The following is a 15,942-nucleotide window of genomic DNA, read 5'->3' on the forward strand; positions in this document are numbered from 1 at the left end:
ATCATAGAGGGCTATCGTGTGAAATAGTAATATCAAAGGGAAATGTGTAAAATTTCGCAAAATTCTCAATAAATAATGAATTTTACCTTTATCGTTAGTGTGGTCTGAATTGACTTTTATTGTTTTGTTTGGAAGCAGTATATGACGCACTGATATCTAACCAAGATGTGATGCATTTGTCAATGAGCTGGATTTAACGAAGCGAAGTATCTACTTTGTCAGCGAGAAGGGATTGACATGATTTTTAAAAAAGAATAACTTTGTAAATAATAAATAGAAGTCGCACCTGTCAGTAAGCGAAACATATCACATTTTGTTAGTATCAAATTCCGTGTTTCCGATCAACGTCTAGCTAACAAATATGGTAATTTTGTTTGTTTTTATTATAATTTTAAGGATATAGCTATCTGTATTCCTACTCACTGTAAATGTATGTAATGAACAATCCCATATACTACAAATTTGTATACTTATGACTTATCGGGGATGCAACACGTAACTCTATTTATAACAATTGAATTGTTAGAATTTATGAAAAGTCGGTGAGTAAAACTTCTGATAGCCAAACCTACACGAACAGTGGATTTATTGAGTGTGATCATCCATCTTATTCAACATGCCGAGATATTGGTAGGCTTTATGAAAAGCGTCTCGAAGACGACATTTGCATGTAGTAAAAAAGGGATGCACGTCAGATAAATCAAGTAATAAAACAAAGGCGTCTCTATTGTTATGTCTAACATTACCGACATAAAGAACGAAAACGATGTATTTGTGAGGGAAAAAAAATAACAAAAAATGTTTTAGATCGAATAAGCATACGACAATCTACCGACCACAGACATATATATTAATTGCCATTTTGGTGGAAATGTCAATGAGGTTGTACAATATTTCATTCTGCTTACTGAAAATACCAACATGTCTGCATGTTCCATTAATGTGATGTCACCACATATTTATCTGTGTTTTTTTAATACCAAATCATGTGAAACCTTTTCGGTTTCAATTATTGAAACAAAATCGAATCATTCGCACTTTCGCAGTGCAACATCACTACACTGTATGTGCCCACGTAGTATATACAAAAATGCAACCTGAAGCATGCTCTAAGTCTGGTTAGCCGGTATGACTAGTCATATTCATGTAATAAACAATTGTAACATGAACTTTGATATATGGAGCTTTATATCGATTATCCATTGTATGTGAAGCCGTTACGACTAACCGCCAAATATTTTGCAATTTACTATGTTGTATGTTACATCTGGCATTAATCCAGAAATTAGTTTCTATAGAACAAGATAACAAAAAGAAATCCTTTACATAAACAGATTTTATCATGTTTATTTTGTTTATCATGTTAGAAAACATACCCATGTTGTGCGGTAATTAATGAACTTTCAACCTTTTTTCGTCGTGTAAAATTTAAAAAATACTTTTAAGATGCATATAGGACATTGTCTTGGTGCACGTTATCGACACGTTATATGTGATTTTGTAAATAATCTGACATTGAAAAAGAATCTTAGGTTTTCAAATTATTTTGTGAGTGAGTCAGTTTGTTAGTGAGTGAGTCAGTTTGTGAGTGAGTGAGTCTGTTTGTTAGTGTGTGAGTCTGTTTGTTAGTGAGTGAGTCAGTTTGTTAATGAGTGAGTCTGTTTGTTAGTGAGTGAGTCAGTTAGTTAGTGAGTGAGTCTATGTTGTTTATGAGTGAGTCAGTTTGTTAGTGAATGAGTCAGTTTGTCAGTGAGTGAGTCAGTTTGTTAGTGAGTGAGTCAGTTTGTTAGTGAGTGAGTCTGTTTGTTAGTGAATGAGTCAGTTTGTCAGTGAGTGAGTCAGTTTGTTAGTGAGTGAGTCAGTTTGTTAGTGAGTGAGTCTGTTTGTTAGTGAGTGAGTCTGTTTGTTAGTTAGCTATGTTGTTTTGTACGTGATCAGTGAACATTGTACAATGTATCCTCCTCTGATATTGAACAGTTTATGATAGATTCACTATATCACTTAAATTCACGTCATAAAACACAAACAAATGTACAGTTCAGGGAGTTTAAGTGATAGTGTCGCTGCTTTGATAGTCTCCCTCAAAGATCCGTGTCGGGAATTTGCCCCGTCATGTTTGAACCAGGCTATAGTGGTCTAAAAACAGATGAAGGCAGCATGAGTATTCGGTTAGTGGGGTATTGCAGTTGATGTAAGAACGGAGCACATCATACTGACACAAAATTCCACGTATGTCGCCAGCTGGCCGCTCTCGTCCAAGAATATTTACAATACAACGACAATATTGATTAGATGATAACACTTACCTTCCCGAGTCTATCTAGACTGTCTATAACATACACCATCCTTTTAGTGTGTATATAAAATATAGATATTATTTATATATAACATAGGATACAGTCATATCGCCATGGCTATAACATAATGATACGTAACAAACAGAGAATCTTTCAGTTCCACTAACATCTATGGGAAAGTTTTTGACACATCTACTTGTATAATTCCTTTTCCTAAAAACCAAAACGCATAATAAATGTACATAATTTAACATTGGACTGGACAGCTGTTTTCCTATCAAATAAAGAATTGCAGTCTTACATGTTTGTTCATAACATACCACTGCACCTCCCCATCTCGATTTAGAATTTTCTTTCGGCAATATTGAATTTTCTTTATGTGTTTATTGGGCTTTGAAAATAGGACCTTATCATTACGGACGAGACAAAGAATGATGAAACAGCGTAGATGCAGTTTAATTAATTGTTTGGCTCTTGACTTTGTAACTGTAAATTTGTGTTAAAAAAGTGTTAATCATTTGTATTTTTGGTATAATCTGTCAGACAATATATTCTTGTTCAAATAAGAATTGATTAGTTTCATGGTTAAAACAAACAATATACGTAAATAACTCTACCAATGTTAACAATATTTACTTCATGTTATTTGGTGGATCCCCCAGTACAACTTAGATATTATACTTCTCTAATTGACCTCAAAGAAAGTCGATCATGCTTTGACTTTATACCATTGGATTGTCAAGGAGAATCTAAATGGTTGATGCAGTGAAAATATTTCCCTCACCTGTTGCTAATAATAAGTATATGTGACAATACATACACATAGTGACCCTAAATAAGCCTCAGGTAATTAACACTTATCATTAATATATTAATTGGTAAAGAATCTGTTTGGCAGGTTATCATAAAGTATATAATAATTGACCTTTTGTTTTAAACAAAATTTAAATCCTGAAAATTCACAAATATATTTTATACTCTCCATCAGACTTTTGATAATTCCTGCATTCTCCATCTATTAACATGTACTAAAACCATAAGTATCCCTGTTAAGTCCTAGAAGGACGATCCATTTGTAAAATAATTCATTATTTGACCTCTGGATCAAATTCATACCTGGAATATTCTTCATTGTCTCCTCTATGAAAAAATCTTTAAGTCTTACCATTTTTAGCCATTCGTATAAAAGAACAAAGTGATAAACCTGTTCGCTGATGTTTATGTTGGTAAGTCCTGTTCTGGGTTCCGTATTAACACCAGTAGGATGAGTAGTTGTAAAACCCTGCATTGGAACACGCATTAATTGAAGTGTCTAACCCAATTCCTGTCTGCCTGCAAGATATTGCTGAGGTGGCTGTAAGTCGAATCGATTATATTTGATTTTAGGAGGACAACACCTAGAAATGTATCTTCTAGACATGATACCGCTTTTTATTGTCAAAATCAATAAGAAAGAAATAATATGACAATCAGAACACTTTGTCCGTGATTTACGCCGTAGACTGTATAACTTGAATATCGAGGGCCAAGGCTTTACGAGAGGAAAGGTATAAGGTTCAACTATTTTGGCATGCTACATTTCGAATAAACTAATCTGGGTTCTGCGATGCTATTGATAAACTTTAGAAATCTAATAAACATTTTTTTTATTATGTCCTTACGGTATCTACGAGTAATCTAAAACGTTTCATATGTAGGGTCGTATGCAATAAATTAGTCATGCGATATTTACATAGTCTCTATCGTGTAAACGAAGGGGAGAGACAGAGTATTGGTACCGACAATTATATGCTCTATTAAACCTAGATTGCCTAATTGTTCTTCTTCTTTTCTTCCGTGATTTATGTGAGCAAGTCGTTTACCGACAATAAACTGCAGACGTAAGTTTGGGAAGGATGCCAATTACTTTTCTTGATCATGAAGTGATGTGCATATAAAATTTCTATAACCGTTCATTCAACCAGGATATTTGGTGAAAAACATATTTGATTTCTCCGTTCGTGCTTTACTTGAATTTAACCCAGTTTGGACCAGGGATTTCTTTCTTTGTATGGGTATCACGTTACGTAAATGTCATGTCGCATGGCATAATAGCACACTGATTCATTTGCTAGATTCAGATTTCAGTATATAAAATTGATAAAACATGCGTTGTGGCTACTTTGCTTATAACAATATCACATTTGAGAACAACTACATCAACCATCGAATAAGACATTGATTAACGACATCCAACGCCGTGTTGGTTACTTGGATTAACCAAGACGTAAATAAGTGGTGGATGGGTGGGCGGGCGGGTGGAGGGTGTCGTCGAAGAAGGAGATGATGCTCGCAGCGGTACTTGGATTAGATAAAGAATATGTATCACATCATCAATTCTGACCATTAAATTAGATAAAGAATATGTTTAACGTCATCAATTATGACCATTAAATTAGATAAAGAATATGTTTAACGTCATCAATTCTGACCATTAAATTAGATAAAGAATATGTTTAACGTCATCAATTATGACCATTAAATTAGATAAAGAATATGTATAACGTCATCAATTATGACCACTAGATTAGATAAAGAATATGTTTAACGTCATCAATTCTGACCATTGAATTAGATAAAGAATATGTTTAACGTCATCAATTCTGACCATTAAATTAGATAAAGACCATTAAATTAGATAAAGAATATATAACGTCATAACTGACCATTCAATTATGACCACTAGATAAGATAAAGAATATGTTTAACGTCATCAATTCTGACCATTGAATTAGATAAAGAATATGTTTAACGTCATCAATTCTGACCATTAAATTAGATAAAGAATATGTTGAACGTCATCAATTCTGACCATTAAATTAGATAAAGAATATGTTTAACATCATCAATTATGACCACTAGATTAGATAAAGAATATGTTTAACGTCATCAAGTCTGACCATTGAATTAGATAAAGAATATGTTTAACGTCATCAATTCTGACCATTAAATTAGATAAAGAATATGTTTAACGTCATCAATTCTGACCATTAAACTAGATAAAGAATATGTTTAACGTCATCAATTATGACCATTAAATTAGATAAAGAATATGTTTAACGTCATCAATTCTGACCATTAATTAGATAAAGAATATGTTTAACGTCATCAATTCTGACCATTAAATTAGATAAAGAATATCATCAATTCTCATTAAATTAGATAAAGAATATGTATAACATCATCAATTCTGACCATTAAATTAGATAAAGAATATGTTTAACGTCATCAATTCTGACCACTAGATTAGATAAAGAATATGTTTAACGTCATCAATTCTGACCATTAAATTAGATAAAGAATATGTTTAACGTCATCAATTCTGACCATTAAACTAGATAAAGAATATGTTTAACGTCATCAATTATGACCATTAAATTAGATAAAGAATATGTTTAACGTCATCAATTCTGACCATTAATTAGATAAAGAATATGTTTAACGTCATCAATTCTGACCATTAATTAGATAAAGAATATGTTTAACGTCATCAATTCTGACCATTAAATTAGATAAAGAATATGTTTAACATCATTAACAGGGACCACTGAATTAAATAAAGAATATGTGAAATGTTTTCAACAGAGACAATTGAATTTCGATAAAGCTGATATCTAATATCATCCACCGTGACCTTTGACTTAGCGAAATAGGAACATGTAATATAACCATCACAATGATCACTAAGTTTGTCTCTGGGCAAGATTTTTAAAATTACTTCTAAAAAACAGAACCCACAGAAACTCCACACTTACACTTCATGACTACACTTAACCAAAAATGTAAAATGTTTACTAAATAACATCATGAGCCAACAATATATTCACCTATTGAAATATTTACACTGTATTACATTTAGTAAAATGTTTACAATGCAATATATCGCGTAAAACATTGACAAAATAGTAGATTAGGTACAATGTTAACAGTATTACGCATCTGGTCAAACAATTCCACAAATTGGGGGATTATACATGTACATAAATGTATAAGGATAGAATATTTGTAATGTAGAATTCGAGAGGAATGCATGTGTGTAAGCAGAATGTTCATCACGAATGGAAAAATATATACATGGATATAATGAAGCATGTTTATTTAGAATTAATTGGTGAAATTTGGTATACATTGATTCTTGGGTAAGAACAGTTAATTGGGAAATGTCAAATGATTACAACGGAAGTCTCAGGAGTGTGTTAAAGAGAAGAAAAAAAAACAAAAATAGTACACATCCTCATCCAAGATGCTTCGAGTGACAACAGCCGGACATTCTCGGTATACGATATATATATATACATGTCTATGTGTATTATCATATATAAATATATACAGACACCAAATCATCATACAAATCTCTAGGAACCAGACATATAACCGTTAGCCCAATAGCTCTAGTTGTTATAAGTCTCGTGTCTATGTGTCGCGATATTTCCCCAAGTTATAAAGCTGAAATGTATCTATGATATGCCCAGCACATTGTGGAGACTTTCTCGATGCAAGCCTTTGATTTGAATGGTACTTAGATGCCAGGAGACAATAACCCTTGCCTATAGCTGATGATTGACTACATGGGTTCCGTCAATGTTGCCCAATCGACATGGCTTTTCGAGACAGAATGGAAGTGGACCATAAATTGCTTTATGTATCTAATGACCGTCGCAGTTCGAAACCTTTTTCTTCCAGACAGTATTATATGTATAATTTAGACTAAACATGATGGTATATATGTATAATTTACAATAAACATGTAGTCGTTTTGTGCTATTACTGAGGAAACTATTGATGTTTATTTAGTGGTGCAATGGGTTTTACTGAATGCTATATACATTGCATCATCAGGATACTTACACAGCCATTACGCAGCTGCCGCTATATTTTATAGTCAGTTTAAAGTACATACTTTCCCAGAATTCTTTGTTAATATCCGGTTGGGTCCTACGCAGACAAACCATGCAAGACAAATTCGGTAGCTTATACAAAAGTGCATTATATCAAACAGTTTTGTAGACAGTTTTTAATCTCATTACGCATAAATAGGCTTCGAATGAAAGCAAAATATATAAAATGGCTTTACTACAGAAAAGTTTTCACAAATGAGGTTAGGGTTCCATACCTGAAGCGAACGTGTTCTTTTGCTTGGAAGACATGTCTCTGTAATGGAATCAATTTAAATTATGACATCTTCAAATGTTTACAAGTACAAATTGCAAATACAATTTTCTAATGACTCTATGCCTGAAGTACTACTACATATTCTTTACACGTTGAGCTATTTCCCAAACTTACAAATATCTAGTTATGCGTCAGCCCTTTCTCTTGGTGCAGAAAGTTGGTAAAACGTCGTAAAAAGAACTTTTTTACGGATTCCCTGCAGACATCATTAAACTGATTAGTATGGCAATGTGGTGTTTGCCTGAAATCTATTGTACTTTCAATTGAACGTGAACTGCTTCCCTTTCGTCCTGGAACAGTAAATTGCGAATTTAGTTGAAACACACATGAATTGTATTGGTTCATGTATATACCGTTGGGAAAGTGGTTCTGGTAACTACTGAATAAGAGTCGACAACGCTTCAAGTTTAAATGCCGATTTCAACAAGTATATAACAAATCGAGAAAGTTTATCCCTGCCATTCAGATGTATGACATCAGCCTTTTCAAGTTGAATATCAGTTTCCAGATGGCATTGTTAATTCCCTCCGTCATACACATACAACATATATACCTTTAATTGATTGCGAGACAGATGTAGAATTATGGAGATCAAGAATACCACAAATAACTGCTTCTTACTAAAATCCTTCGGCTTCATCATAGGCAGTGTGCAACCCAGGAGTTGACACCTAGCCTATCATTAAGGGATTTTCTGGGATTGTCTACGTTTTGTTTGACAGAATTAGTTGCCCGTGTTCCTTAGAATCGTTTAACAAGTATTACTTCCTCATAAGAATAGAGATGATCGTTATGATGTCCGCTTTAGTTATCGATTAAACTCCTCGCTCTTTACAGGATTAGTATGATATACCACATCTTTCCAGCACATACAAAGTCGTTACATAGCTTACTATACAAGACGTAAATATTGTAATGCCCCCGATTCGAGAGGTCGGAGGCATATTGGTTTTATGCTGTTTGTTTGTCTGTCTGTTTATTTGTTTGTTTGTTTGTTTTTTCTTGTATGTTGTCAACTTAACCTTGGCCATAACTATTGCGCCGTAAGAAGTAGGGTCTAAAATTTAGAATATGTGTTTTCCCCGTGACTATACCTTTCCGTTGGTATAATAATTTACCACAATGAAGACACAAATGCTGTACAAAGTGTACATGCAATGAGCACATGCCTTACACAGTACAGATTTAATAACCCACTTCGGAATTTTGTTGCAACCGTGGGCATATTGTTTCATTAACACATTTTTGTTTATCATACAAAGCATCTAAGTAAAGAAATATGCGATTGATAGCTAGCATAGATCGTTCTGCTTAGCTGGCTCTGTGCGTGATACCATGGCTGCATTCGTCTTGAACATGGAGATCTTGGTGATCGTGACTTGAGACTAGATGTCTACATTGGTACATCGATTTCACAATACAATCTGTTATACAATCAGAAGTAATTGTACAGCATATGTATGTATGTTTCATCTCATCTAAAAAAGTTACGTAGTATATTTTATTTGAAGAAATAGAAAAAAATTCCCTTATGTAACTAGATGTCATCAGGTTATCTCAACGTGACAATTGCATATATGAATACATCTAAGATCTTATGACCAGTATTTTTCTTAAAATGCGGTCATAAAGATTTTATGTCTGTATTTCGCCATGTCTTTATATTGTTCTATTGTGGGGTGGTTTCCATTGATTGTCTACGTCTCTCCGCTACTTTATCGCTGATGTAAACGAGTAAACATATAAACTACGATTTACGATCTAGTTTTGTTATCGTAACGGGAGCGGGTAGAACCCAAAAGCTCGAATCTTATTGCTGAACCATGCAATTTAGAAATTTCTACGTTTAAACAGTGTTTACAAATGTGAGGGTTTGAGTATTCCTGGTTTCAATGCCTTGATTTTTTTTTTACAAAACGCTTTATCAGAAAATAACCTGTACATACTGTAGACATCCACTCTTAACTCCTACAATAATAACGTAACATGGAAAATAGGAATTCGTCTGTGACCATGGGATGATGATTTCGATTTTTTATCTGTGACATGGGAATGATGACTGTGACCTTTTGTCCTTGGATGATGGTTTTGACCTTTAGCCTGCGTATTGTAACTGTGTTAGGACCTGTTACATGTACAGAAACACGGCAATGTTTGTTTTCTTTTTTGTAGTATTATACATGCCCTGACGTTAGAGGAAACTATTTTTCCTCGATCGATTGCGCGTAAGCCTAGTAAGTAAGAGGTCCCTAGTTCGATCCGTAATGGAGGCAAGCAAATAAATAAGGAGACGTATCATATTGTCACCGTGTAGGAAATCGAGGATCATAATTACTATTTCTTTTACGCTGTAAATCTCCAGGAAGTGTTTATTCCTTTTCTAGCAAGATCGATTAAGCGTAAGACTAGGAAACAGGTTCTTTGTCCGATCCCTACCGAAGGTAACAAATAATGAGCTCTGATACATACAGTATTACAAATTGGTTATAAGAGACAAGTTAAGAAACATTATAAAGGACAGACTATTAGCTTATTATAAATGTTTCTGTATAGTGACTTTCACAATGTCTATGTAATCAAGTTAAGACAACTCCCTCCACTTGTAGTATTCTAAATAAATATGATCAGACATGACACTGGTCTCATCACATCAATTACAAATGCAAGAGTGTTTGTTTTATGAGTCCCCTCGTGGTTGCTGCAAATAACTCACAACCTAAACCCAATTTCTTTATAATTATTTAATAAGACCCACTCGCAGCCGAAAACTAGTTGCTGATCTACACAGACAACGCTGGAAGGATAATACATCGTATTTTTTTTTATTTGTCGACGTTGATACGTGATCCAACGCTTCATATTTGAAACATCAATCCTTGTTAGGAAGTGTCAGCATGAAGCCACTTTATGGAAGCATCTGACTTCAATCAATGTTTTTGTCAAACTGAAATAAGGTTTCATAATAGTGCAATTTTAATGGATTTTTTCTGAATATAATTGTTTATTAGATCATTTAAAACATAATTAAACACAATGCCGGATTTTTTATACCACTTTATTTTTTTATTTTGTTACAGGTGCTCAAATTATGATCATTAAACAAAACGTTGCAATTGAATTTAGATGAAATTGGTTAAAAACAAAACTTATGAGAAATTAAATATTTGATGCACTTAAGCGAAGTCTGTTTTGATTAAACACTTTGAAATCCGAAGGGATGAGTTTTTTCATCATGATATAATTACTTTGACAGAATGACCGTATAATGCATGTAAATATTGAAAACGTGATTTCCCTAAAGACAGATACAAACAATCCTGAATAAACTCTTTGTTTGTAAAGTAAATTACGTTACATTTAAATACTATTGCGTTGATTTACAAAAACAATTAAGTGATATCAACATGTTAGCAAAATGTTATTTCAAATTCAAATTCGATGAAACTATTGCAGTATATGAACGAATTCTCAACACAAAACACCAAGACATACAAAATATTCTTGAAAGGTGGACGTCTTCTGCTTCTTCGACGACATCCGTTATGCAATTCAAGGTCAAGGAGAATAAGTAATAACAGTACTGAAATTAGAGCAATGTACAAAAGTAGGGAGCCCTACTAAGTAGGGAGCACCAAACATGTCCAACTTTATATCACATTATATAACAATACACTGAGAAACTGCATGCAGTATTACACCACTCGGAATATGATGATCACCAATCACCAGTGGTTCAGGACCCTCGTAGACAGGATAAAATATACGGGTAATTACATTTTACAAGAAATGTACTCAGACATCATATCTTATTGATATCCAAAAGACTTTCAGAAAATCACAAGGCTAAGTTCCTGGAAAAGAGATTATAAAGTATATGGTATATGACATGACATGCACATCCTTTAACACATAAGGACAGGAATGTTAGTCATAGGAGATGGAACTTAATACCTATCAGGAATTCCCTTCTACAGAAAGTACATCTAATCATAATATATTTTATCACTTACTACTTACAAGAAACATAAAATATACCAACATGTCAACATAATCATAATTCAAAGTCAAATTCCATCAAAATTGGGCTAAATATGAATTATAGAATGATTTACATAGCGACTCCTAAAAATTGACAAGGTGAATAAGACCAAGTATTCCGAAAAGTTAGTGTATTCTTCACAAGCATCACAAACTTGACAAATATATCATAAATCACGAAACCATTTTAGAGGAAGCGTCTTTAAATAAATGCCGAACATCTATGCTACATACAATACTGTTTCTTTATCAGATTCATAGCACTAAAGGATATTGAGATCTACATGAAGAATAACGACATAATAAGGTGTCTTCAGAATACCAGGATAGAAGGCCAGATACCTGTTTTGTCATTCCAGGAAGTCAAGGTGTCGGAAATGTAACACTTCAGGAAATCACCTCACCGCTGAGTAAATTGAAGATGGTTATTAATCTGCTACAATGATTTAAACTGATTTCTCCTCGGGTCTTCATTGTCATAAAACCTTTGTAACATACTGCATTTTATAACAGACAAAACCATCGTTTTCTCCAAGAAAATAAACACTATCAATGTAAATTGAATATTTCTTATATCTGGTATCTGACTTAATAAGGCATTCTGATCATATGACCTTGATCAGGCCTTTATTATTTGTCCACATCTAAAGTTATTAAACCATACATAAAAGTGTCCAGTTTACAACTTAATAGCACGAGAGGTGATCAACCTTAATCAATATTTTACCAACTTTTTCCAAAAATCGATCTTTTTTTTTTTATTTAGGTGGTTATTTCTTTTTTTCTTTTCTTTTTTTGTTGTTGTTTATTTTGCTTTGCTTTGAATCTTAGCTTCCTTTCTATCTATTAGCGTTTATTCCACATGTAAGACTGTCGATCCTTCATGACATTAAATTTGAATGTAATACTCCCAAGTAACCATCCCACGTATCATTGATGTGATTACCCAATAGTCAGCTCAAGCCATCGAGGAGACAAAAGCATAAAGCTACCTTTTTGGATTTTGTATTAACATGGAATATTAGATTTCTTTCTGTAAAATCCTATATAATTCTATATGTTTTGGTTGATAATTCGATATGCGGAGGTTAATTTTGCAAAATATCATTATACCTTGTATGACGTCTTTGTGCGCACAGGGAAAGTGTGTCTAAATCCCACTCCCTAACGAGTATTTATCTGGTGGGACACAGACACCAATAATTCGCGTATAATTCGTAAGGGACGTGGGATATGGTGATAGAGTGCAAAATCTATTCAATATCAAGATAAACGAAGAAATAATTGCTGAAGTATTTGTCAATCTCCATGAGGTAGCTATTTTCACTGTTGGGGGATACGTGTATCGGTACATTTTATCCTGTTCATTAGCAAGAAGAAATGTCATAATGCGGGTTCCGTTATGGTAAAGACACCATTGTCGGACGTTACCATACAGTGTAGTAAATATTAATGAGCTTTAAACCTTCTCGTGTTGACCCACCAGCACAGACAATACAGATGGGGTATAATGAAAAATTATGGGTTATAGTCATTAATGCTTGGCTGCGCAGCATGTGTTGGTAGTATGCAAAACGATAAACTAATGATACCTTTCAGTTTAATAACATAACAGGCAGGCCCTTTGACTTCATCAATAAAAGAACCGAAGTGAACTCTTTCTGTTGCTAAAGAAGCTCTCTCATTGTTTGTCAGGCGGTGATTTATCAATGTTTCATTGCATATCAATTTTATTTCATGAAAAATAAACAAATTACTAATCCTTCGCTTTAAAAAACAGGATGGTGGTTCTATATAGTTTCGTAAGTGATCCTTTAGCATCGGTAGTATAGGTGTGGTTCTTAAAATATCTAGAGTCCCCAACTGAACGATTTCAGGAAAACAACCTATTTCGTTACGAACAACATTAAATAAAGCCTATGATGAATGAAAAAGAAAACACTGTACGTACCAAGTTTGTTTTTTTTCCTTTCGATTAGACAACGATAAAGCCGTAAATAGCTAGTCACTTGAAGCGAAATGTATAATTTACACGTGTACCAGGTTTTCAGAGGTCAGGGAAAGCATAAGTCTAATTTCGAACAGCATCAAATTGACTCAGAGAAGGTAGGTCTGCACGAGGGGACATTAGTTATCAATAGATTATCACGAAGGTCATAAATGAATATGACATACGCTCTTTTTTTCATCTCTCTCTCAAACTTATACCTTGTCTTCCAACCGGTATATTCCAAATCCTCATTAGTACTGCTGATGAACCCCCACCCGGTGGACTGGACCCGCCACTGCAGGTGAATAATTCACATTGTTACCAATCTTTTCCATTCTATTAGTAACAAGCAATTCAATAATAAACACGTTGTAGATTGAATTTGACAGGTTTTTTACGTCTGCTTACGCTAAAAAAACCTGACGGAACATCCGTGCCTCTCTGGGCAGTCTAGACCTTTGTTGATCTTGTAACGGCTTTTTGAGCAATATCGTGGGGTATTTGTTTAAGTGCCAAACGACAATATTTATCAGTGCGATTAGAGGTATATAAATCTTCGTTCGGAGAGGAGGAAGTGCCCTTCTGATTCCTGCGCTCGACTTGATTCCGCTAACATGAATCGATTTTTGTCCAGTCGTCGGAAGCATGTGCAACTTAATACCATATAGCTACATAACCATTCTATCTTTATGATTCTTCTATCATTGCAAACCTAAAAAAATGTCAAAATTTGAAGTTAAATTGATCAGCAGAGCCCGAAAACGTTAAAATGCTCCTACAGTTAGAGGAAGTTAAGAAAAAAATAGCTACGTTTCAAAAAATATTGTGAAGCTCTTCAATCTTTCAGTTAGGAAATTTTATACTCTCATCCGCAGCACGCAACGACCAACACGTTTGATGCAGTAGATTTATTAGGTGTAATGCTTCTGGCCCGTTTTGGTTGCAATCTTGAGAAAGAGTTTTACGAAATATTATCACTGACAATAAACGTGTCAATTACTAGAGCGTTATACGTAGATTCAAATCGATCCTGCAAAAAGTTGGCTTTTCCTGACATGGGCTGTTTGAGCTTAGACATTGAGGATCATAAAGGAGTTGAGATGTGGGGGCATTAGAAGCAGACAGTCGATCTAAGTGCGTCTACATTCCTTTGTCGTAAAAATGTCGCTCTACAAAGTTACATTATACGACGAAATCTTAAACGCCTCGGAGGATTTCATAAAATATCGTCATATTTCAAGGGGTACTGTTATATGGCTATTTATTCCAGCTTTCGTGATATCATTAGGGTATAGTCTTATGTAACGTTAGGCGTGTTCCACGTGCTCTTTTGTGACGTGAGGTTGCTTGCTTGGATTGACCAAAGTGTGCCTAACGGATGTCGTTGACACGTTAGAGGAGGTTTACGAGGGTTTACGTGTATCAATTTCTTCATACTGTTCATATCGTGCTCTCGAATAGTTTAGATTGAAATTATGTTAAAATGTTTACAATTTAGTATTTCTTCTATCGTTTTTCAATGCCACGTAAAACAAATTTCGTTATTCAGCTCTAAGTGGACTGGCGTGATTTAAAATGTTATCGCCAAGAAAAGGTGCAACAATATTAATTGACGTCATATCCTTGATGAACGTTGCTGCGCTCACTCCAGATAAATACGATTATTACTGACTGATGATAATATAATAACAAGAATATATGAAAAAATACCAACATGCCAACATAATCATAATGCTGACTCAAAATCAATGAATTTAGAGCAAAATTATGGACTAAAGGAAGATTTACACAGAGACTCCTACTAAAGAACAAGGAAAACAGACCATGTGTTCCTTACTAAGATAGCTGTGTTGGTGGATGTTTGTGTTAATTTATTGTTAAATTAACTTTCATTAGTTATATTTACATCGTGGAAAGTCATTGACAACTTATTGATTATCCTGCAATATCTTGAAGTGAACAAATTGATCAATTTGACTTCCCCTATTCAATATTATATAATACCGCACATTTGATTGAATCCTTTGAAATGTTACCGCGGTCCGCCATTATTTAAACTTTGTACATTATTCTACAATTACCTTCGTTATTAAAAGTCTGTTAAATAAATATAATTGCTTGAGTTAGTGAACCTGTACAACTGTTTCCTAACTGCTGATTTTTCTAACTTGTTTTATGAGATTTTTTCTTATTAATGAGTCCTACGAAGGATATATTTCTTTAAAACAATCTTTATTTTTTTATTTAGATTTTGTTGCCTGCATGGATTTTGTAGAAAGTTTTATATGTTCAAAACAAAATTAAGTAATTTCTACATTCAAAATACACGATCATGTATCAAGTTGATCAGACAAAGGAAACAGTGGTTTTCATCTTAGATGATTGATACGGAAGCTGTGGAGAACT

General features: G+C 33.8%; 1 protein-coding gene across 1 annotated transcript in view; it reads left to right on the plus strand.

Moving 5' to 3' along the window:
- Window positions 1–15,942, plus strand: part of LOC132559398 (zwei Ig domain protein zig-8-like) — a 153,431-nt gene that overhangs the window by 88,577 nt on the left and 48,912 nt on the right. The gene's annotated exons all lie outside the window — the stretch shown is intronic.

This window comes from Ylistrum balloti, unplaced genomic scaffold (assembly GCF_031769215.1).
Source record: "Ylistrum balloti isolate Yb309-2 unplaced genomic scaffold, AGI_CSIRO_Ybal_v1 Utg370906, whole genome shotgun sequence".
Lineage (NCBI taxonomy): Eukaryota > Metazoa > Mollusca > Bivalvia > Pectinida > Pectinidae > Ylistrum > Ylistrum balloti.